The 24,857-nt window shown below is 55.4% G+C and overlaps 1 long non-coding RNA gene across 1 annotated transcript; it reads left to right on the top strand.

Moving 5' to 3' along the window:
- Window positions 1-14,161: 14,161 nt before the first annotated feature.
- Window positions 14,162-22,255, top strand: LOC138429585 (uncharacterized). Its single transcript, XR_011252851.1, has 3 exons — window positions 14,162-16,218; window positions 19,460-19,551; window positions 22,016-22,255. It is a non-coding gene; the product is annotated as an uncharacterized lncRNA (long non-coding RNA).
- The last annotated feature ends 2,602 nt before the right edge of the window (window positions 22,256-24,857 follow it).

Below are 24,857 nucleotides of genomic sequence, written 5' to 3'. Positions count from 1 at the left end.
CCAAGCTATAAACACAACGGCATTAACTGGGTTCCAAAGAAAGGAGGAGAAGTTCTCAGACTTGAGAAACTCCAGGTCCAGGCAGTGAGACCAAGGGGATTCCTTGGTGGTCCAGGGGTTAAGCACAGGGGGTGTGGGTTTGACCCCCGCTCAGGGAGCTAAGAGCCCACTTGCCTTGCAGCCAAGAAATCAAAACACCAACCAGAGGCAGTATCAGAACAAATTCAATAATGGCTTTAAAAAATGTGATCCACATTTTTAAAACATCTTGAAAAAAATAAAACCAGGGTGGTAAGACTGGGTTTCCAACACAGGGGCCTGTGGGGGGTGGACCCCAGATAGGAAAACCCCCCACTTGGGGCTGGACACTGAATCAGCTTGTGGTGGAGATGGGCACAGAGGCTGCTCCAAGCTCAGATCCCTGAGAACTGATGTGTGGCAAGGGGCAGGACAGCCCCAGGCAGCAGCCCTGAGGAAAGCTGGGGACACCTGCACATCCGGGGGGCTCTGGAGGGGGCGCCAGGGCCTGGAGGGCTGGGGCAGAGTCTCCGTTCAGAGTGCTGAAGGGTTTCTGGTAACAGGCTACGAAGGTGGTTGTCCAGCATAAGGATGTGTTTCCTGCCACAGTGCTGTGCTCTTACAAGTGTTTAAAATAGGAAACTTTGTTGTGTATATTTTACTAAAATAAAAGCCCAAAAACGACTGGAAAGGAAGAGGAGGGATTCTTATTTTCTGCAAGGTGACTGTCTACCTGGCAAACCTTGAGGATGCGTGAGAGCCAGTAAGAATGCTCAGCTCGGCGTGTGCCTGTAAGAGTTGCGCTAGCGATCAGAGCTTTCCCACAGACCCACCATGCCCACTTCGAACGCTGACAGAAACAACAACAAATCGTCACCCACAGGAGGGCAAAGGTGTGGAACGCTGAGTGATTAACTTTGTGAGATGAGAAATGAGTAGGATTTCTAGGGAAAGGGCTACGACGTCTGGAGCTGTCCAAGAAATATTGGTTGAGCGAGTAAGTAAGCATACATTTTCCAGAGGGATGGGAGAAAAACAAGAATAAAAGAAAAAAATGTCCTGTTGTTTCTTTGTTTTTTGTTAATGATGAACAAAGACATGGAAGCCTGTTGGCGGAGATAAAGGTATACTGGTGGTAACAGAAGAATAAAACCAGCAGTAATGACTCGTCGGGGATGGTCTTAAATATGTGGACCTGGGAGTTCCCTGGAGTCCAGTGGCGGTTAGGACTTGGCGCTGTCACTGCCGTGGCCCAGGTTCAATCCGTGGTCAGGGAACTAAGATCCCACAAGCCACGCCATGGGCCCCTCCCCACTGCAAAGAAAGATGTGCCCCCAATAATAAAACACTGGTATGCATATATGTGTATCACTGAATCACTCTGCTGTCCACCTGAAACTGTCACAACAGTGTTAATCGACTATACTCCAATACAAAATAAAAGGGTAGTTGAAAAAAACACTGTTCTTCTTGCTTATTGAAAAATATATAAATTCAAAGTATTATGCATATCTAAATGTGAGTGAAGAATGTTAATGCAACAACATAACCTAACTAGCTGTTCAAAAATAAGATAAACATTTATTTCACCTTAAAGAAATTATTTAGCCGGTTGTAGAGAAGCCCCAGCAAGATGGTAGGCACTGGAGCGGCGGCTGCACGGTGCTGGAGCGACTGTGAGAAGATACTCCACATCCAAGAGCAAAGGAGAAGCCCCAACAAGACGGTAGGAAGGGCGAAATCGCGTTTAGAATCAAACCCCATACCTGCCAGAAACACTCGGAAGGCTCAAACAAAGCTTGTGCGCCCCAGGGACCCCACAGAGACTGAGCCAGAACTGTGTCTGGGCATCTCCTGAGGAGGCAAGGGTCGGCAGCGGGCTGCCGCAGGGGCAGGCGCTCTGGGCGCAGCAGATCCGGGTGCGGCAGAAGCCCTCTTGGAGGAGGTCGCCATCAGCCCCACCACAGAGCTGCGAGAACCTCCACAGGCCTGGGAAACAGACTCTTGGCGGGCACAAACAGAGCCTTGTGCGCACCAGGACCCAGGAGAAAGGAGCAGTGACCCCACAGAAGACCCACCCAGACTTGCCCATGCGTGTCCAGGAGTCTCCAGCAGAGGCGTGGGTCAGCGGTGGCCCGCTGCAGGGCTTGGGACCTTTTGAAAGAGGTCACCATTATATTCATTACCTCCACACTAGTTTGTCCCCAGGTAAATAGGAGGGAGGGAACACAGCCCTGCCCTCCAGAAAATTGGATTAAAGATTTACTGAGCATGGTCCCTGCTCATCAGAACAAGACCCAGTTTCCACCTCAGTCTCTCCCATCAGGAGAAGGAAATGGCAACCCACTCCAGTACTCTTGCCTGGAAAATTTCATGGACTGAGGAGACTGGTAGGCTACAGTCCATGGGGTCACAAAGAGTCAGACACGACTGAGCGACTTCACTTTCACTTTCTCCCACCAGGAAGCTTCCATAAGCCTCTTAATCCTTCTCCATCAGAGGGCAGACAGACTGAAAACCACAATCACAGGGAACTAACCAATCTGATCACATGGACCACAGCCCTGTCTAACTCAGTGAAACTATGAACCATGCCTTGTAGGGCCACCCAAGACGGATGGATCATGGTGGAGAGTTCTGATAAAACGTGGTCCACTGGAGAAGGGAATGGCAAACCATTTCAGTATTCTTGCCTTGAGGACCCCATGAACAGTGTGAAAAGGCAAAAAGATAGGACACTGAAAGATGAACTCCCCAGGTCGGTAGGTACCTAACATGCTACCAGAGATCAGTGGAGAAATAACTCCAGAAGAATGAAGAGACGGAGCCAAAGCAAAAACAATACCCAGTTGTAGATGTGACTGGTGATGGAAGTAAAGTCTGATGCTGTAAAAAGCAATATTGCATAGGAACCTGGAAGGTTAGGTCCATGAATCAAGGCAAATTGGAAGTGGTCAAACAGGAGATGGCAAGAGTGAACATGAGCATTTTAGGAATCAGCGAACTAAGATGGACTGGAAAGGGTGAATTTAACTCAGATGACCATTGTATCTACTACTATGGGCAAGAATCCCTTAGAAGAAATGGAGTAGCCATCATAGTTAACAAAAGAGTCCGAAATGCAGTACTTGGATGCAATCTCAAAATTGACAGAATGATCTCTGTTCATTTCCAAGGCAAACCATTCAATATCACTGTAATCCAAGTCTATGCCGCAACCAGTAATGCTGAAGAAGCTGAAGTTGAACGGTTCTATGAAGACCTACAAGACCTTCTAGAACTAACACCCAAACAAGATGTCCTTTTCATTATAGGGCACGAGAATGCAAAAGTAGGAAGTCAAGAGATACCTGGTATAACAGGCAAATTTGGCCTTGGAGTACAGAATGAAGCAGGGCAAAGAATAATAGAGTTTGCCAAGAGAACACACTGGTCATAGCAAACACCCTCTTCCAACAACACAATAGAAGACTCTACACACAGACATCACCAGATGGTCAACACTGAAATCAGATTGGTTATATTCTTTGCAGCCAAAAATGGAAAAGCTCTATACAGTCAGCAAAAACAAGACCTGGAGCTGACTGTGGCTCAGATCATGAACTCCTTATTGCCAAACTCAGACTTAAATTGAAGAAAGTAGAGAAAACCACTAGACCATTCAGGTATGACCTAAATCAAATCCCTTATGATTATACAGAGGAAGTAAGAAATCGATTCAAGGGATTAGATCTGATAGATAGAGTGCCTGATGAACTATGGACGGAGGTTCGTGACATTGTACAGGAGACAGGGATCAAGACCATCCCCATGGAAAAGAAATGCAAAAAGGCAAAATGGTTGTCTGAGGAAGCCTTACAAATAGCTGTGAAAAGAAGAGAAGCGAAAGGCAAAGGAGAAAAGGAAAGATATACCCATCTGAATGCAGAGTTCCAAAGAATAGCAAGAAGAAGTAAGAAAGACTTCCTCGGTGGTCAATGCAAAGAAATAGAGGAAAACAATAGAATGGAAAAGACTGGAGTTCTCTTCAAGAAAATTAGAGATACCAGGGGAATATTTCATGCAAAGATGGGCTCGATAAAGGACAGAAATGGTATGGACCTAACAGAAGCAGAAGATATTAAGAAGAGGTAGCAAGAATACACAGAAGAACTGTACAAAAAAGATCTTCACGACCCAGATAATCACAGTGATGTGATCACTCACCTAGAGCCAGGCATCCTGGAATGCAAAGTCAAGTGGCCTTAAGAAGCATCACTACAAACAAAGCTGGTGGAGGTGATGGAATTCCAACTGAGCTGTTTCAAATCCTAAACGATGATGCTGTGAAAGTGTTTCACTCAATATACCAGCAAACTTGGAAAACTCAATAGTGGCCACAGGACTGGAAAAGGTCAGTTTTTATTCCAATTCCAAAGAAAGTCAATGCCAAAGAATGCTCAAACTACTGCCCAATTGCACTCATCTCACATGCTAGCAGAGTAATGCTCAAAATTCTCCAAGCCAGGCTTCAACAGTAAATGAAACATGAACTTCCAGATGTTCAAGCTGGTTTTTAAAAAGGCAGAGGAACCAGAGATCAAATTGCCAACATCCACTGGATGATCGAAAAAGCAAGAGAGTTCCAGAAAAACATCTACGTCTGCTTTATTGACTACGCCAAAGCCTTTGACTGTGTGGATCACAACAAACTGTGGAAAATTCTTCAAGAAATAGGAATACCAGACCACCTGACCTGCCTCCTGAGAAATCTGTATGCAGGTCAAGAAGCAACAGTTAGAACCGGAGGTGGAACAACAGATTGGTTCCAAATTGGGAAAGAAGTATGTCAAGGCTGTATATTGTAATCCTGCTTATTTAAGTTACATTCAGAGTACATCATGAGAAAGGCTGGGCTGAATGAAGCACAAGCTGAAATCAAGATCGCTGGGAGAAATATCAATACCCTCAGATATGCAGATGACATCACCCTTATGGCAGAAAGTGAAGAAGAACTAAAAAGCCTCTGGATGAAAGTGAAAGAGAAGAGTGAAAAAGTTGGCTTAAAACATTCAGAAAACTAAGATCACGGCATCTGGTCCCATCACTTCATGGCAGATAGATGTGGAAACAGTGAGAGACTTTATTTTCTTGGGCTCCATGGTGACTGCAACCATGAAGTTAAAAGATGCTTGCTCCTTGGAAGAAAAGCTATGCCCAACCTAGACAGCATATTAAAAAGCAGAGACATTGCTTTACCAACAAAGTTCCGTCTAAGCTACGGTTTTTCCAGTGGTCATGCATGCATGTGAGAGTTGGACCATAAAGAAGGCTGAGCGCCGAAGAACTGATGCTTTTAAACTGTGGTATTTGGGAAGATTCTTGAGAGTCCCTTGGACTGCAAGGAGATCCAACCAGTCCATCCTAAAGGAAATCAGTCCTGAATATTCATTGGAAGGACTGATGCTGAAGCTGAAACTCCAACACTTTGGCCACCTGATGCGAAGAACTGACTCATTTGAAAAGAGCCTGATGCCGGGAAAGATTGAAGGCAGGAGGAGAAGGGAACGACAGAGGATGAAATGGTTGGATGCCATCACCGACTCAATGGACAAGAGGTTTGAGTAAACTCCAGGGGTTGGTGACAGACAGGGGAGTCTGGTGTGCTGCAGCCCATGGGGTCACAAAGAGTCGGATGTGACTGAGTGACTGAACTGAATGATTCTATATGAAATAAATTTGGTACTGTTAAGGTTTTTTGCTTGAAAAAAGAACACTGGACACCAACAGTGAAAGATGACATTCTTAACAACTCGTGTATTGAGGTGAAGCCTCTATAGGTTTTCATTGCGGTGTTCTTTCAACATTTTTTAAGAGTGACTTGGGGCTTGTCTCTGGCTGTGTTGGCCCCGAAGGCAGAACCAGAGAGTATCTCCCTGGGGGACAGAAGGAGCTCAGGGCCACGGAACTCAGCCCGGGGGCCTCTGAGCTGTCCCACCGCAAGGACAAGGAAGCTGGGAGATTTATTCACCAACTGCCACTCAGAGGACCAGCGGCTCCAGGAACAGTGGTTTTCCTGCGTGTCTGGGCCACGGGCGCCCTCAGGTGGGGGGCGCAGGTATTCGCAGGTAGACCGGTAAGAGGGATGTGGGGGACGTGTCCCTCCGGTTGTAAGCAGACGGAGGAGAGACAGAGGGGCGGCGGCGGGGCGAGAGAAAGACAGACAGGGAGAGGGACAGGGAAGGGCGATCTGCTCCCAGCCCTAGCAGCCGAAACACGGCCTCCGAGTCCCAGCTCAGACTCTGGCCCTGGTCACCGAGCCCTGCTGTCCCGACATCCCTGGTCACCAGTCCACCAGGACAAAGTCCTGCTTCCTGGGGTCTGTGGGCAGAAGAGGCCGCCTGGCGGCTGGCCCCAGCCACTGTGGCCCCCTGCCCTGCCACCGGTGTCCTCGGTCCTCTGCGCAGTATCTGTCCTCCAGGACTGGGGTGGGAGGGCGGGGCGAGGCGTCTGGAGGGCGCGGCAGACGCCGGCGGCAGCCTGGTCTGCGCGGTGAAAGCCAGATAGTCACTCCCGCGAGGTAGAGGCGAGGTCAGCAGGCCAGAGGGGTCTAGTCCCCGCCCCTGGGCAACGTCCCCCGGGCCCCGCCCCATCCCTGTGTCCTACCCCACCCTGGGCCCGCCCCCTGCCCCGCCCCACTCCTGGGCCCCGCCCCCGTGGCCCCCTCCCCGCCCCAGCCCTGCGCCCGGGCAAGCTATTCTGTCCACACAGCGAACACTCCTCTTCCCTCCCAGAGCGTCCGAGCCCTCTGCTGAGGTCAGGGACCCGTGGAGAGTCTGTAAGAGGCACTTCACAGGAAGCGGCATGAAGTGTTTGTGCAAGGATGCGCCTCTCAGCTCTCCGCAGAGCTGAGAGCTGGGAGGGCGTTTCTGGATCCTGCATCGTGGCGGTTGGGAGTGGGGGTGGGTGTGTCGAGGGGGCAGAGGGGGGTGCCCTCCCAGGAGAGACTGTGGCAGATGCCCACCCACCCCCTCCAAGACCCCCAGCCTCCACTCTGGGTCATGGCGGCTGAAGTCTCCTCACAGGCCTGAAACCGCCTCTCCGGAAGGCGAGGAATCTCTTCTGCCTCTAAAATCCCAGAAGAAATCATTTCTGCTCCAGCATCTCTGTCTGGAAGCCGAGTGAGGGTATAGAAGGCCCCTCGGCTCTGCGGAACCCTCACAGCCCAGCCCCCAGGCACAGAGCAGGCTGTCACCTGCTGGCTGGGCTCACCAGAAGCTGTCTCTTCTTGTGGCCTCATCAAAATATTTATTATCGTACTTTTAGTAACATTCGTTAATCACACAGCTTACATCATTTCATTCTTAAGTGATTCATTTGACAGCCAGCTTGCAACATTTCTAAAAATTTAACAATCAGCTTTCAAGGGCTAATATGAGCCAGCTTCGCCTACTGGATGGAGTTTGGGGTGAGGGGGGATGTGGACAAGGCGCTTGGGGTAGGACGAGGCAGGTGATCCCTACGAGGCCAGAGCCTTGGGGCAGTGGCTGGCCTGGCCTCCTGCCCTGGGTCTCCAGAAAAGCCACGTGGTCCAAGCAATTGGCTGAATGCTTAAAGTGGGGGCATCCTGCCGGGGTGCTGCTGAGGGTCCCCGGCAGGCTGCCCACACCTCCAAGTGTCCAGCGGTGCCCACATCAACACACTGGCCAGCCTGGGAGTCAGAGCAGTGCCTGACCACTGAGGGCTCATTCATCAAGACAATCACTTTGACAGACAACTCAGCACAGGAGCCAGGCCTCTGACTTCAGAATCAAGGCTCCAATCCCCTCTCTCTTTGTGAGCTGGGTCCCTGTTGTAAGACAGAGTATACTCCTACCCATCTCGGGGTAAGTTTCCTCCTGCCTGGTCACTGACATGAACTCTGACATGCAGTGTGAAACACCATTTTATCCTGCCCAGGAAGGGGGGGTTCCTCATATAGTGACAATCACATGTCCCCTGGGAGCTCTTTCATTTGAGGGCTTGACGGGGCCGGATGTCCAGGATGGCAGGCGGTGCCAAGGCTGGCATCCCCCGCTCCCCCCCCACCCCGCCCAGAGCAGAGACCCAGGTGGAGGCCAAGAGAGCCTCCATGACTCAGCCCCGATGTCACCAGCATCCGGTCCCCCATGACCCCTGGCCCGCAAGCCTGAGGGGCTGTATACCTGCTTCTTGATGGGAGGGGTGTCGCAGAGTTGGGAACCACATCTTGAAACCTCCACCAGAGACTTTGCCTGAACTGCTCCATAAATATTTGTTCGGTGGTTGGATAAGGAAAAAGACCAGCTTGCGGATTATTTTTAAAAAGACTACTTTTTTTAGAGCAGTTTTCGGTTCACAGCAAAATTGAAAGGAGGGTGCTGAGATTTTCCATCCGCCCCCTCCCCCGACAGAGGCACAGCCTCGCCCAGTAGCAAGGCCCCCACCTGACACAGGTGCATTTGTTACAGCGGATGAACCTACATTGACGTGTCACAGCACCCCAAACCCACGGCTTACATTACGGTTCACGCTTGGCGTTGTCCATTCTGTGGGTTCGGATAAACGTATAATGACTTGCATCCACCATTACGGCATCTTACAGAGTAGTTTCGACGCCCTAAAAATCCTCGGTACCCCACCTATTTTTCCTTCCCCTTCCCCCCCCTCCGCAACCCTAACAACCACTACTCTCTCACTGTCTCCATAGTTTTGTCGTTTCCAGAATGTCGTATAATTAGAATCATACAGAATGCAGACTTTTCAGATTGCTTTTTTCACTCAATGACATGCATTTGGTTTCCTCCATGTCTTTTCAAGGCGTGGTAGCTCATTTCTTTTTAATCCCTGAACAATATTCCATCATCCAGATGGGCCATTGTTTATCCATTCACCTACCAAAGGACATCTTGGTTGCTTCCACGTTTTGGCATTTTTGAACGAAGGTGCGATAATCATCCATGTGCAGGTTTTTATGCAGACAGATGTTTCCCGCACTTCTGGGTAAATACCAAGGAGTGTGATTTCAGGATCATGTCAAAAGGCTGTGCTTAGTTTTGTAAGAAACCGTCATACCATCTTCCAAGGGGCTGCACCATTTTGCTTCCGGCTTGCGGAGCTTTTTTGGATCACAATTTGCTAAAGTTATTCACCTTGAGGTTGAGTTGGTGGCTCCTTCCCTTAATGCTACAGCCAGTTTGGCAGGAATTCAAGTCAATTTGGACGATATGGCTGTGCGCTTCCCGGAACCAAGGCTCTGGGGCTGCTGTAGATGCTGGCACCTCTTTCAGAACTCGACGTCAGAGTCCAACTCAGGGCGCTGGACAGGCTGGTTGCCAAGATGCCCACAGCATCCTCGGGCCATCACAGCAGAGCAGGGCCTGGGGCAGGGACCCCCCGGAAGACTGGAGATGCAGCCAGCAGAGGCTGGTCAAGAGTCAAGTCTCTTCCAGCTGATGCATCAGGACCCCTCGGCCTATGACCCCTCTGTGATCTCACATTTTGGCTGGCGGTGTCCACGACAGGGGGGACAAGGCTCTACCTTTGTTGGTGGCTGGCCTGCTCAGAGCCGTTCTGGGCTTTTGGGTCCACACCCCCCCACCCATGCCCGCCCAGTGCCAGCTCCAAAGCCGCCTGCCCGCAGCTCCTCAGATCACTGAGTCTTTGATCCCAGCAGGTCCCACCTGAGAACCTTGATCTCCAGCCACATGCCTAGCAGAGTGTCAGGTTCTGGGGGGCAGAGTCAGGCCCAGCCTCTGTGCTCTGGAGCTGGCAGTTTCATGGGAAGACAGACACAGAAGAGACATCCCCAGCTCAGTGTGGAGGTGAACATCATCCCAGGTCCTGCTTTGAGGCCAGCAGGCGGGTGTCAGGGATTAGCTCCCCTGAGCAGGAGCAGACAACCAGGCTTTGATGGCCCAGAAACGGGAGGGCAGACAGGGGGAGGGCCAGCTGTGCAAAGGCCCCGAGGCAGAGATCGCTGGTGTGCTGTGTTCTGTAGAACATGGGGGATGGTGAGGAAGGGGCAAGACTGCAGGGGGCTGGCAGGGCCCCAGATTTCACCCTGGATGTACCCCAAATCCTGCTCGAGAGCAGTGGAGATCTGCAGCCCAAGCCCACCAAGGGGCTGGCAGACACAGGCCTGTGTGACCTGGGGGCTGTGGCAGCTGGACCGAGGTCAGCACCGGCCCGGGCCTCGGGCTCCAGGAGGAAATTGACCTTGCAGAGAGCTGTCTTCTTCGCAAGGCTGAGCCCCATTTTTGCTGAGCATCCACCAGGCGCTAGGCTCCACGGAGGGCGTTCACAAGCAACCAGGGGTCCTTACATGAGTACCAAATGGGTTTTCCCCATTTTACAAGAAATCTGAGGCTCTGAGAGGTTGAGAAATGTGATAAAAGACACAGAGCAGATCCAAGGGTTGATCCAGGACTGCCTTGACACCAGCATGGAGAGGCTGGTCCGCAGAGAGAAGGAAGGAAGGAGAGAGGAAGTGTGTGTGTGTGTGTGTGTGTGTGTGGGTGGTGGCCCATCAGTGTCGATGGGGTACAGCAGCTGCTCCTACAATCAGCAGCTCGAGAGCTGATGGCGTGCCCTCCTCCCATCTCCACGTCCAGTGGCATCACAAGGGCGGCTGGACACCAGGGGAAGCGCTGGCTCTGCAGCAGTTAACAGGGCTGCAGATCGAAGCTGGCCATCAGCTAGGCTCCTGCCCACACTGACAGCGTGTGTGCTGAGGTCTGTGTGTTTGTGTGTGGGTGTCTTTGTAGGTTTGCGTCTGGGTGTGCATGTGTCTGGGTGTGCCTCTGAGTATTGGTGTATCTGAGTGTGTGTCTACGCATGTTTAAGCGTTATCGTTGTGTATGCTGGAGCATGCCTGCATTGTTCTGTGTGTCAGGGATACTTACATGTGTGTCTGTGTGTCGCTGTATGTTAATGTCACTGCGTCTGTGTGTGTGCCATCGTGTTTCACTGCATCTGTGTGTCTCTGGGTCACTGGGTCACTGTCCATACGTCGTTGTGTGTCTGGTGTGTCACCGTGTGTGTGTGTCACTGTGTGTCACTGGGTCACTGTGCACATTACCGTATCCGTGTGTCACCCGTGGCTCTGGGTGTCATTGTGGTGGTGTCACTGTGTGTGTGTGTGTGTGTGTTGTTGTGTGTATGTGATTGTGTCTGTGTGTCTGCTGTGCATGTCTGTGTCTCGCCTCTCAAGCTGAAGGTTGAGGCTCGAGTGAAATCCAGTCTGAGCGAATAGGTGGCCCTCTGGTTTGCCTGCAAACGTCCTTGAAGAGGCGAAGGACACAGCGGGAGGGGTGGGGGAGGGGGGGAGCCAGACCGAGGCCGTGGGGCAGAAAGGAGAGATGGAGCCACACAACAGAGTCTGCGGCGGTCTCCTCGGTCAGAACCTGGGCAGAGGGGCCCCTCAGGGCCACCACAGGCCTCTGAGACCCTTCCAGGCCCAACCCCAGCCCTTGAGAATGAGATCATTGGAGAGGATTCACAGAGATAAAAATATAAACTTTGTTGCTTACAAAAATCACTGGAGCCTTGAAAGGCTTCATCTCCACGTTGTCATGGCGTTGACAATACAGATAAGGATCAAAGCGACCAGAATAGACTGGAAGGGCTCTGTTATAACTCGAAGACGCCTCACGCTCTCTCCTCTCTCTGCAGAATATTCTAGATGAGACCCCCACCACTCTGAATGCACCCTCTCAAGTCCTGGAAGAGCATCCCTTCTTGAGGTGAGCCTCCAGCTCCCCTAGTGTTGTGTCTGACCGTCTGACTGCCCCCTGGCAGCCCTATGACCCGCGCTGGGCCAACCAGGATTCTCCCCTGACTTGGCCCAGGGGAACGGGCAAGGGTCAGGCATCTTGGGAGGTGGCAGTGGTGGCCATGAGCCGGAAGCTGTGGGTGGCCAGAGACGGACCCTCACCCTTGCTGCCAGGATTCTTGTCCCTGATTCCAACCGCTTCTGAGGCCCAGCCCCACCCACCCTGGCCCCGGCCCCGGTTTGATTACATGAGCTGGGCTGACATCCCCTGAAACTTCCCGAGTCCTCATCTGGGCCCCCAGCTCGGCCCAGCCCAGCCCACCCCGTGCAGCCGGAGGTGAGGTGTCCCTTCCACACACTGACCCATTTCCTGGCTTCAGCATCACCTCCTTAGGAGTCTTCCCTGAACGCCAGTCCACGAACCCACTCCAGCATCCTCCACCGTGTTTAGTGGAAGTTGTCACCACAGAAGAGAGAGACCCACTTGTGTTCATCTGCTCCCTGTTACTGCGAAAGCCACGAGGGCAGAGGCCTCGTCTGTCTGCATTGATCAGGACCCCTGGTGCTGCACGTTTCAGAAACCCAGTTCCAGCTGCCTTGAGCAAGACAGCGAACGCGCGGTTTTCATAGCTGGGGCATCTCCAGAGATGTCGCCAGGCCTCTGGGGCTCTGTCCATCCATCAGCCTCTCTATGCAGCCCTTTCACGCTTGCAGCCGGGGTACAGTGGTCACAGAGGCCACGGAACAACCTCCCCAGGCAGGGAGCCCTCTCCCACATCCACGTGACCGGGCTCAGAGGGGCTTCGGTCTCCTGGTCACTGCTGAGTGAGTCACCACAGCTTGGGGTTGGAACATCACGGCTGACCTGCTGTCACGGGACTGGTTCAGTGGAAAGACATAAGGTCACTGAGGGGCTCCTCCAGCTGAAGGACGGCCGCCGTATTCTCTACAGTGACCATGTGACTCTCCAGCGCCCACACCGGCTGCGTAGGTTTGGCCCACATGTGCACTGGACTGACTGCGTCCTCCTAGACTCAGCGGAAACCCTAACCCTGGGTGTGATGGTGTCAGGAGGTGGGGCCTCTGCGGCCATCAGGTCACGAGGGTGGCGGCCATCAGGTCACGAGGGTGGCGCCCTTGTGAATGGGACTTGTTGTTGTTTAATCGCTCAGTCGGGTCCGACTCTTTGCGACCCCATGGACTGTAGCCCGCCAGGCTCCTCTGTCCGTGGGATTTCCTAGGCAAGAATACTGGAGTAGCTGACTATTTCCTTCTCCAGGGGATCTTCCCCACCCAGGGCCTGAACCTGAGTCTCCTGCGTTGGCAGGCAGATTCTTTATCACTGAGCCACCTGGGACGGCCCCAAGAATGGGATTAGTGCCCTTATGAAAGGGACCCCAAAACAACCCCAGAGGGCCCCCTCACCCCTTTCCGCACGTGAGGACTCAGGGAGAAGCCATCGTCTCTGAACCAAGAGCAGACACGGGACAAGCCGCCAGCACCCTGACCTTGGACTTCAGCCTCCAGAACCGCAACATATAAATCTCTGTTGCTTAAGCCTCCCAGCCCGTGTGATCCTGTTAGAGCCGCCCGAGTGTCTGTGACCGATTGGAAGGCGGGTAAAGGAGTGAACACATAGCTGGCTCCTCCTTGCCCACCTCCAGCTCTCAGGGAGGCCTCGGGGGACCCGCAGACCTGCTCCGCTGTGACCCAGGACGCAGGGCTCAGCCCCCGCTTACCAGCGGGAGAACCCGAGCCCAGCTAGCGGAGGTCACGTCTATCCTGGTCTGGACGCAGGTTGGAAGAGAATCTCCAGACCCAGAGTATTTCAGAAAGGAGTGAGTTTATTAAGAACTGAGAGCAGAGATAACGAGGGCACAGTCAGCTGACCTCCCACCAGTCCCGGGAGAGCCGACCTCCTTCATGGGTTAGTAGCCGATGTTTACAGTCTCAGGGCAAAGAAAATTTCTGCCGGAAGGGTGGCATCAGGAGATGGGTGAGGGTGGGTGTTTTTACCTAATGCAGGGTTAGGAAGCTGGCCAGATTCGATCAGGGGAGCCCATGGCAACGGTTGCTATGGGGCTCAGTCAGATCCAGAGACGACCCTGGTGTGGGGCTTTACACCTGTGACCTTGGCACAGGGCTCCACAGCGCTGTCAGCACTCCAGGGCCCGTGGCCTTGCATGCCTTCCCAGAGCTGGAAAGAAAGCCAGGCCGGGGCTGGGGGCTGGGGTCGCCGACCTCCAGGGCCATCAGTGCAGGAGGTCACGGGAGAGAGCACAGCTGGGAAAGAAGCCGGGGGCTCCGCTCCAAGGGGACGTGTCCTGCGATGCTCAGGCAGGGGAGGAGGAGCCAGCAAACCCAGAGCGGAGCAGAGACAACGGCCCGGGGCAGGCCTGGAGAGGCGTCTGGGCACGGGCAGCCGGGGGCGGAAGGCCTGCCGGGAGAAGACGGGGTGTGGGGCAGGCTGACCATGGCTACAACCGGAGGGGACTCCAGATGGCACCCGAGCGGCTTTTGGCCCGTAAGATGGTAAGATAGCCCTGGCTGGTGGTTCAGAGGATCAAGACTCCACCCGCCCTGGCCCCGACAGCCCACTGTCTCATGGGTGCAACGACCAAGGCCGGGGTCAAGGCGTGACCCGCCCACGATCACAGGCTGCGAAGCTGGGAGAGAGCGCCCCAGAGACCCTCCTGGGCGGCTGCCGCCTCCCCTCAAACTGGAGAAGCCACAGCTCCCTGGGCCCCCGGCGGCTCGGAAGGCAGCCACCGCCATCAATTATTAAACATCCCTTAAAAGCCCAAGAAAACGGAGAGGGGCTGAGACAGGGCAGGCTGGAAGCAATCAGACCCCACGCGGCCTTCGGCTAAAAAGGGAAAATTAGGCCCGTGTGGGGGTGGGGCGTCAACCCACAAACCTCAGAAGCTGGGAGCTCCCAGGTTTGAGCCTCCCTGGGTGAAGGACAAACCTGCTGAGAATGGAATTTTGCAAACCACGGGAGGGTGTCCGGGTCTCCTGAGTCCCTGTGACATGCTGAGACCAAGGCGCTGTGACATGTGACCCCCGTGTCAGCCACATGGGTTGGCGGGTGGGCGGAGGCCTTATCTGAATCCTACGCCCTCTTGGGCTCCACAGACAAATGCCCGAGGACCCAGAGGTGAATGTTTGGTCAAGGGCAGGGCTTGCTCTTTCTTTTTTCTTATTTTTTGGCTGCTCCACGGTAAAGAATCAGCCTGCCACGCAGAAGCTGCAGGAGAGGCGGGTTCAATCCCTGGGTCAGGAAGATCCCCCTGGAGGAGGACACTGCAACCCTCTCCAGTAAATTTCTCTGCCTGGGAAATCCCACGGACAGAGGAGCCTGGCGGGCCACAGTCCATGGGGATACAAAGAGTTGGACAGGACTGAGCAACTGAGCGCTCACACACACGAGGTCGTGAAAGTGGGCCATCAGGAGAGAGATCCTTCGAGAAGGAGGAGGTTAGGGCAGACACACGGAAGCATGACCGGGTGAGGACCCAGGGAGAAGACAGCCATGGGCAGCCAAGGAGAGAGGCCTCAGGGGAGACCTTGACCGGCTGACACCTTGATCTTGGACTCAGCCTCCAGAAGTGTGAGATCACAAGCATTGTCGTTTAAGCCGCCCGAACTGTAGCACTTGGTCACAGCAGCTCTAGGACACAAATGCAGAGCAGACATCTATCGTCTGTCCCGAGGAAGGCTCTGGTGGGCCAGACTCAGGCCGTATGCCCGTCCCCACCCAACCACCGTGCTCCAGCGGGTGCTGTCCGTGACCGGCCCCCTGCTGTGTGACCAGGGGCAGTGGGACGGGGAAGCTCTCTGAACCAACACGCACTATGGCAACCCCAGCCCACCCCCAACATTTCAGGGCCTGCAGACCACCATCGACCCCTTCCTTTACAGGCGGATGAATGGAGACACAGATCAAGGTCACCCAGAGAGTCAAGGACAAGTCTGGGCTTTCTCTGGGAAAGCCTGAATCCTATTAAGTCCTTAAACGCATTATCAGGGGACCTACGTGCATTGAGTTCCTAATCCTCCAAGAGGGTTAGGAGAATTCAGCCAAGATAAGCTCCTTCCAGGGACAAAACACCGCCCTCCCCCAGCACTTGCTTCTGGGAGCTGGCACAAGCCCCTGGAGGATAGAGGCCCCGCAGCAAACACCCCTGGGCCTAAGGATGCTACCGCCCATAATAAGAGCCACCGCAAACAGCAGAGGTGTTCTGAGCCCAGCAAGGCTTCCCCAAGGACAAGGCGTTCTGGGCTGGGAACCCACGAAAGAAGGTGTGGAGTCCGTAATTCCCAGTCAGAGCTGCTCCTCAATGTGCAGGGACTGAGGCAGGGGTCAACTAGGGGAAACAGAGCCAGCGTAAGGCAAAAGTCTCCAACTTCCTAAGGACCTGGAAGGCCAGGTATGAGTGGAGCTCCCTGCCAGGATGTGGGTGTGGCAGGTGGCACTGTGTTGACCTCCGACCTCTGGACCCTGATCCTGGCCAACCCCAGTGGGTGAAACACAACACGTGTGGAACCAGGCATCGCAGGCTGCGTGCACACGCACGCAGGGGTCCCTGGGTCCCCCCCCCCGGGTCTCAGGGTCCACACACCAGCCATGCGGCCGATCATCAGGGGCCTAGGACTGCTCAGACGGGGGAAGCCAGGGAGTGGCCTGGGTCAGGGGTCCCTGACCGGAGCTTAGGAGAGGTTCTCCTTGGCAGTGTCCTCCTGGCAGAATCTGGGAGTGAAGAGTGAGGTGGATGCAGCTGGCAGCGGCCAGCCCTAAGGACCTCGAGAGTCTGGCTAAGGAGCTCGGGTTTGTCCTGAGGGCAGGTGGGAGCCATAGAAGGCTCTGGAGCCATGAGTAGCACAGTCAGTTTTATGCTGGGAGGGACGCCACAGGCAGAAGAGACGGGGGTGCAGAGCAGTGGCCAGGGGCCAAGGAGACGGATGGAGAGGGGGCCCCGGGCTGGAGTCCAGGGCTCAGGAGTCGGGGATGTGTTGAGGGACCCTCAGAGGAGAGGACTGTAAGACCCTAGACGTGGGGTGGGGGTGGGGGGGGGAAGAGCGGTGTGCTGGGACACCTTAACAACTGGCTCTCTGGGGTGACAAGCCCTGACCTGTAGCCTCTGCCAACGCATCCGCCTGGGCCGATTTCAGGACACCCACACGCCGTCATGGAAAAGAGTTGGCAAGAGGAATGCGGTAACCCACTTGGACGTTCCCGCCGTCCAGATATAGTGGACATGGTCTCAGAAGCTTGCTGTTCTTCCTGTGCGGTCGCTAAGTTGTGTCTGACTCTTTTGCAACCCCATTGGGTACAGCCCGCCAGGCTTCTCTGTCCATGAGATTCTCCAGGCAAGAATACAGAGTGGGTTGCCGTTCTCTCCTCCAGGGGATCTTCCCAACCCAGAGATCGCACCCACGCCTCTGGCGTCTCCTGCACTGGCAGGTGGATTCTTTACCACCGAGCTCCCGGGAAGCCCCGAGGGTGTGGTGCCTTGATGGTTGTTGTTCCCTTGCTCAGTCGTGTCCGACTCTTTGCGACGCCATGGACTGCAGCACGCCAGGCTTCCCTGTCCTTCACCATTACCCGGGGTTTACTCAAAGTCAAGTCCATCGAGTCAGTGATGCCATCCAACCATCTCATCCTCTGTTGCCCCCTTCTCCTCCTGCCCTCAATCTTTCCCAGCATCAGGGTTTTTTCCCAGTGAGTCAGCTCTTCTCATCAGGTGGCCAAAGTATTGGCGCTTCAGCTTCAGCACCGTTTAATTAATTTTTAACAATGGCTGAGTTCAACAACCGTCGAGCAGAATTTCCTAAGAAGGTAATTGTCGGCTCGCAGAGCTGACAGGAGCACCTCCAGCGCGGCGCTGGGAAGCTGGAGTGTGCAACCTAGAAGGTTCCCTCACTAAGTTCTTGGCGGGGTAGGGGGTGGGGGTATGGAGGACTGTGCCCATTGCCCTCCAAGGACCACCTCCAGCCTCGTCCCCTGCCTGAGGGACCGCCTGGCCCCAGATGCCAACCACGCCCACAGATGCAGATGTGCGCCCCTGGTGGAGACCCCGCAGCCCAGCCCACACCCCCTACGTGCACTGAGAGCCCCAGCGGCTCCTCTCCCCACCTGCTGCACCGCAAGGGGAGGGGGCCCCCAGCTTCAGTCTGCCCTGGCTGTGGTCCCCCCACCCTGCAGGCTGAATATTCTCCAATTGCCCAGGGGGAGGGGTATCTGCCACCACCAGACCACGCCAGACACTGGTCAGCTGCCACAAGCCCTCTGCGCTGAAGCTGTTACCCTCAACAAAGCAGCCCCAGGGAAACGAACTGGACTTGGACAGACTTGGACACAAGTCTGCCCCAGGAGGGACAGCCCAGCCTCACCAAGAAGTCCTGCTCGCCTGGCGCCGGCTTCGTGCACTCTGTGGTTTCATTGTTGGTTCTGCAGATCGAGGTCAAGAGCCCCAGTGGCAGGCCTGACGGCCGTCACAGGTGACTAGCGCAGTTAGCTGCGGTGACACAGATACTGTTGCCAGCCCATTTTACAGACGGGGCACAGAGCTCAGCTCAGCAAGGCTAAGGAACGTCACAGGTCCCACGGCTGGGAGGTGGAAGACTCAGGTCAAACCCAGATTTGTCTGATGGCAGGGCTCAAACCCAGGCTTTGCAGGTGGCTCAGTGGTAAAGAATCTGCCTGCCAGTACAGGAGACATGAGACACGGGTTCGATCCCTGGGTCGGGAAGATCCCCTGGAGGAGGGCATGGCGACCCACTCCAGGATTCCCGCCTGGAGAATCCCATGGACAGAGGAGCCTGGTGGGCTACAGTCCAGGGGGTCGCAAAGAGTCAGACATGACTGAACGACTTAGCACGCACAGACGCAAAGGCGAAATCTAGCCTCTCTGCTCTCCCAAGCAGGGACAATGACAAGGCATGGCGGGGCGCCGCGTGCCGCAGGCCACGGTCTCTGGGGATCTTAACAAGCAGCGAAACTGTCCGGGGATGAGGCGGGTATTGATAAGTCCCTCCCTCTCTCTGTCTGCATTCCCATCTCTATTGCCATCTCTGAAACATCCTAGTCAACGACCTCACCCCCCTTACAGGGACGCCCACCCCCTCCAACACTGCTTAGAGAGCGGTCTAGACAGATGCTCTCCTGGATGGATAATCCATCCATCCAAGGAGAGGTGTACCTTGCTTGGTTGACTTTTCTGGATCAGTGAATTACCATCTTTATAATCAGAGGAGACAATAAAGCTATTTTCAGCTCGGGAACAAATGAATGCAGTGGCAGATCCAACCCCAAAGTCTGGTGCCGGGGAGGCCGACTCTGTCCTCGTGGCTGGCAGCCTCCCCCTGCCGGGGAGGGGCTCGTCTACACGGCGAGGACAAGCGAGGCAGGCAGGAAGCTTTCAGGAGTGCCAAGGCTGGATGGGCCCCCCTCAACGTTACCGGGGCAGGTCCTGAGAGGGTGGGGGCGCAGCAGCCCGCAGGGCCCCAGGGCACCCCGCACGGCTCTGCTGGGCACGGCAGCCCCAGAGACTGACTGCTCGGGTGTTTTCTCAGCACATGGGAACAGATGGCTCCAACTCCCACCCACGGAAGCCAAACATTTCCCTGGTTACCCTGCTAATTTGCTCACAAGGCTCCTCTTGTAAATAGAGAGTACAAAGGCTCCTTCGCGCCGCGTGTCTGACGAGCAAATTCTGACTCCACGGGGGAGAGGCCTCAGAGAGAGCACAGCAAAGTCCCAGGTAAGCCCCAGGTAAGGCCAGGCGTGGGCCAGGTGTGGTCCAGGCGTGGCCAGGAGCATCGGCCATTCAGGGCCATTTTCCTGCCACTCCCCAGAGCCTGGCTGGGAAAACTTGGGCCAGCCTGTGGTACGTGTTTCCTCATCTGATCTGTGAAATGGGTGTGTTGATGGCAAGGGACCCGGATGCAAGCCATCACGGGTGCTCCAGGAATCCGAGGATCTGGGAGTCTGGTCGCCCTGCCTGCCTTCCTCTGGGGTCAGCTTGGTGGCCCCAGGGTCCAGTGCCACTCTGTCCCCAACCCCAGTGGTAGCTGGTTCACCCAGACCCTTTTACTGACCGAGACCTTCTCCAAACCCAGCCCCGAGGCTCAGAGACAGGCTGACTCCTTGAGGCTTCTCAGCTTGGGCAAACGTTCGACCCTGGGCAAACGCCTTCCCTCCCCTGGGCCTCACCCCCATCTGTATACTCGGGAGTCCTCAAGCCTCCTTCCGAGGCCATGAGGGTCCAGTGACCCCCAGTGAGTGCTCAGGGTCACCCCCAACATGCCCAAGCCAGGGGGAGGCTCCGGGCGCAGGGGACAGTGGTGCCGAACCTTTGTGGGTGGATAGCAGTTGGCGGGATGGGGAGGGGTGTGTGGACGGGGGTGGAGGGAACTAGGTGGGCAAAAGCTTGGGCAAAGAGTCGCCTTGTTGTTGGGGGAGGGGAAGCCTCAGGAAATTGGGTGTGGCTGGGACCTCAAGGGAGGGGCTGTGGGGTGGGCGGGAGCATCGTGGCGGGTGGCTCAGAGCCGCAGGAGGCAGAGATCAGTGCTTGGGGTGCAGCAGCCAGCCCAGGGTCCGCCAAGGCTTCCATCCCCCACCGTCCTCAGTGGCTGTAATGAAGAGCTCTTCCAGCTAAAAGCTCCTGGAGCCTGGCCAGCAGCTGCTGCCGTCCTGGCTAGCCTCCAGCAGGGCCCTAGGGAGCCTTTATGCCTGCTCGCTGCCTGGCCTGAGGTGTCCTGAGGGGCAGACCCCAAGATGCCACTGATGGCTTAGGGCCCTGGTCCCGGAAACCTGGCCCCCAGTGCGCCTCCCTCTGATCTCCAACCCCAGGGGTCTGGGGGGGCTCTGGGGAGCAGTGTGCCCCCACCCAGGACAGACAGGGGTGGCTGAGAAGGGACAACATCTGCCTGGCCTTGCTGTGTGACTTGAGCAAGGCAACTGGCCTCGCTGAGCCAGGCCCCTCCCCTCCTAGACTCACTGTGAGGATCTGAGCAATGACCTTGGCCCAGGACCGGCTCCTAGCGCTGTCAGTGCCAACCTCCCCCAACCCCGCCAACCCTGTCCTGCTCAGCACCACACACGCCATCCCTGCCCTCCTGGGAGAGAATCCTGGGGGTTTATTTATTCAAGTTGCCTTTTTAGCCCAGAGGGCTGGGTCTCATTTTCTCTAAGTTGACACCACGATGCTCAAAGGTAGAGCACAGCCGGGGATGAGCTGAAGGCGCGCATCCCAGCGTGTGACGCCTGCAAGGCTCGGGCGGGGGGTCCCGACCGGTGCCGGGGCCTGCCCTGAGGTGACCGACACCACCCATGTCCTGGGGTCACTGTGAGCGTGGAATCCGGCTCGTGTATGGCATGACTGTGCAAAGATACGCTGTTCCCTCACCCCCACCTCCCCACTGCCCCACTGGCTTCCCCAGCTCTCAAAGGGGGCTCCCGGGCCCCTGCACAAGTTAGAGGAGGTGAGAGGGGAGGTGCCCCGGGGGGAGACCCTCGCCCCTCCACCGTCTGTGGAGGCCTGGCCCTGCCCAGCATGGCAGCTGGTGGGCCCGGGTCAGCGCCCAGCCTCTGTCCGGGGGGCCTTCTGTCTGCCTCCCCCTCCCCAGCCCCTCTCACTGGTCTCTGCCTGACTCTTGGCTGCATGTCCCAGTTGATGGGAAGTTAATGGGCTTTAAGTTAATAAGTTGAAAATAAATTAGGTTTGGGCTCTGCGGGAAGCAGATGGACGGGAAGAGCCGTGGCTGGGGTGGGGCGGGGTGGGGAAGGGGAGTGGCGGGGCCCCTTCTCCTCCCCCCCAGCATCCCAGTGCATCACTGAAAATATTCTCAACATAAGGAAGAGGCAGAAGAATCATGCTGGGGCCCCCCAGCGGCCCCCCAGAGGAGCCTGCCTGGACCCCACTCTATTTCTGAGAGTACAACTCTCCACCCAGCAACCCACCTTCCTTCAACACAGTCCAAAGCCAACTGCCCCCACACCTGCAGAGCGGTAGCTAGAGGTCAATATTTGGGGATTTTTCAGACAAAATTTACCAACAGTGGAAGGCAGGAATCTAAAGTGAACATTTGCGGAGTTTTGACAGATGGACATGTCGGATTAGCCAAATCTCTATCAAAATAGAGAGCATTGCTCACCCTGATGCCTCCCCCTCCCCAAGGGCAAGCCTCGACTGGATCACTGGGCATTCCTCTTGTCTGTTCTAGAAGTTCGTGTGAATGGAGCCACACGACGGAGCTCTGCACCCATCTTTCCTGTGTGTCTTTTCCATTCAGCATAACTGCTCCTGATGTCATCCGGTTACTGGGGGGAGCAGCAGCGTGCCCCTTTTCTCTCCTGAGTAGGAGCCCATGGTAGGGCTGGACCACAGCCTATTTAACCATCTTCCCTTGCAAGGCCCCGGACTGTTCGCAGTTTCTACATTATGCATAAAATGTGTATCTGCCTTTTTGTGGACATTTATTTTCGAGATTACCTTGAGTCCGTCCCTCCCTCCAAAAAAACCAAGCCCACTCTGTAGCTGGAGGGGACAAGAAAATACCCCCATACACCTGCTGGTCTTTGGGTTGAGCACATCCCTGCAACATGGAGTCCCACTGGGGGGCCATGGTGGTCTAGGAGGCACCTACTCCCTGGGAAGGGATGGACAGTGAGTGGGCAGGATTGGTAGCTGTTGTCACTGCAAAGGTGGGAGTTATTCTAAAATGTCCACCTTGGGCCCAAAGTGCGTCCCCCAAGACTCGTGCACAAGGGCACCCACCTGGAGGGCTGGTTAGATAGGCCACCAGCAGGAACAAACCCAAGAGCCTCCAGGAAAGCCATCACCGTAGGGAAAGATCAAATGTAGAGTATTGCCAACAAAACATGGTCTTGGGTCAAGCAAAATCTCAAAGTACCATTGTCAGGGGTAAACGATGTGGTTAAGAAATATTTAAGGGGGCTTCCCTGGCGGTTCAGTGGCTGAGACTCTGTACTCCTTAGGCAGAGGGCCCCAGTTCGATCCCTAGTCAGGGAACTAGATCCTACATGCTGCCACTGAGATCAAAGATACTGTATGTCTCAACTAAGACCTAAATATTTAAGGCAGTGGCTTGAAATGTTCTCAGTCAGATGAAAAGGCTTCTAAGAATCTTAAAAGCAGGCACCTCAGACTTTCTCTGTTAGACTAGAGAGCTTCTAAAAATTGTGGGGACCTTGTTCCTCAGCCCAGCACTGAGAGATGTGTGGGTGTGGCTTTTACCTATTAACAGTGGAACGGATTACAATTTGATACATAGGAAGCCCACAGCATTTTTTTTTATATGAGACTGGGCTGAGCAGCTGAGCCAAATCTCTGCTTCTGGGACAGAGCCCACTAGCCTACCCACCTTCCCACCCATTCGTGACGTGTGGGGAAGGTTACAGGGTGGGCTCTGGGTGTTACCCTTGCAGACCCTGAGGGATCCTGGGAGAGTCAGTACGAGCAGGTCAGCTTTCAGGAAGCTCGCTCTGTCTCGCGAGCTGGGTCAGAGGGCACAGTGGGGGAGGCCAGGAGACCAGGGAGGAGGCCCTGGTAGCATTCCCCTGACAGGTGACTTTGCGGGGAGCTCTCGAGGCCACTGAGAGCAGCGCCCAGTGCTTGTCGAGCGCAAGCTGGGCAGGGGCCTTGGTCCCCGGCGGTGGCAGCCGCTGGCCACTCGGGCATGAAGCAGACCCCACCCCGGCCTCTCCCTGGGCCAGCTCGCACCTTCACGAGCCTGGGTGACATAACAGGGGTGCCGGCGGCCCCTCCCTCAGCGCCTGCCACAGCCCGCCACCTGCTTGTTCCAGGAGGCCTTGATTGGCTGCGTTTTTCAGCCTGGCAGATGGCGTTTCTCCGAGGGAAGGCTACTCACAGGGATGGGAGGACAGGCATCGACGAGCAGGGTCTTTGCTGCCGTCAGCGAGGCGGGGGTGTCGTCGACGGTGACAGCGGGCCAGGCCCTGGGGCTCACCCAGCCCGGCACCCCCACAGAGAACACTTTCCTGGGTCCTGCCACTCACCCCCGAACCCTCAAGAGGCACAGCCAAAGACTCGGCTCTGACCTGATGGCTGGGGGCCTCTCTGGGCCTCAGTCAGCCCGCAGGTAGGATGGGGATGGCTCAGGGGTCCCCAGCACAGGGCAGCTGGCGGGGTGGGGGAAGGTGGTCTGTGAGTGTGCACTGAGGTCTCAGCAAGTGTCGGTGCCCCCTCCCTGGTGCAGCGTGTTGGGTATTTCACTCCTCACAATAGTCCTTCCAGTTCTCCTTTTCCAGGCGAGACACAGAGAGGGGCAGTGCGTGGCCTCAGGTCACACAGCAGGGAGGCTGAGCTCTCGCCAGCTCCTGAGGGCTGAGGGTCCCCGTGGGGGAAATGAAGTCTTCCTATCTTCCTCAGAGGGTGAAGCAAGGTCCTTGGGCATGAGACCCACGGATTGGTGCACAGCAAGGAGGCATTCAAGAGCAGGGCAGAGGGCACAGCACGAGCCAGTGTATCAGTTATCACAGCCACAGCCATGCCGCGTAACAAACACCCTCCAGAGGCCAGTGGCATAGACAGGAGGTGTGTGTGGGTTTCACATGAGCCCTACGGAGCTCGTGGCTGGACTGACCCTGAGGAAGGGTCCTGATATGGCAAGCTGTGGGAGTGGCCTGGCCCCACTCAATCCCGAGCCCTATTCAAATGCATCCGCCTTTCCCACGCCCACTGGAGTCCCCACAACACAACCCTGACCACCCCCACAATATCGCCAGCTCCTGCTAAGGTCCTCTGGACACGAGCAACATCAGTCACCCTCCCAGACCTTGGCCCTCATCTAAACCCTGAAGTCTCTCCCCTGTCTTAGCAAACTGAAACTTTTCTTAGCAAATAGAAAAGGCAGGGGACTTTCCTGAAGAGCCAGTGGTTAGGACTCCGGGGTTCCACCCACAGGGAACCTGGTCAGGGAACTAAGATCTTGCGTGCCCTGCAGCATAACAAAAAAAAAGTCAGAAATATAAAGATGGTGATGCCTCTCCAGTCCCCACATTCAGTGGCGACTACGGTTTAAC

This window comes from Ovis canadensis, chromosome 24, assembly GCF_042477335.2.
Source record: "Ovis canadensis isolate MfBH-ARS-UI-01 breed Bighorn chromosome 24, ARS-UI_OviCan_v2, whole genome shotgun sequence".
NCBI lineage: Eukaryota > Metazoa > Chordata > Mammalia > Artiodactyla > Bovidae > Ovis > Ovis canadensis.
This window is presented reverse-complemented; position numbering and strand designations above follow the sequence as displayed.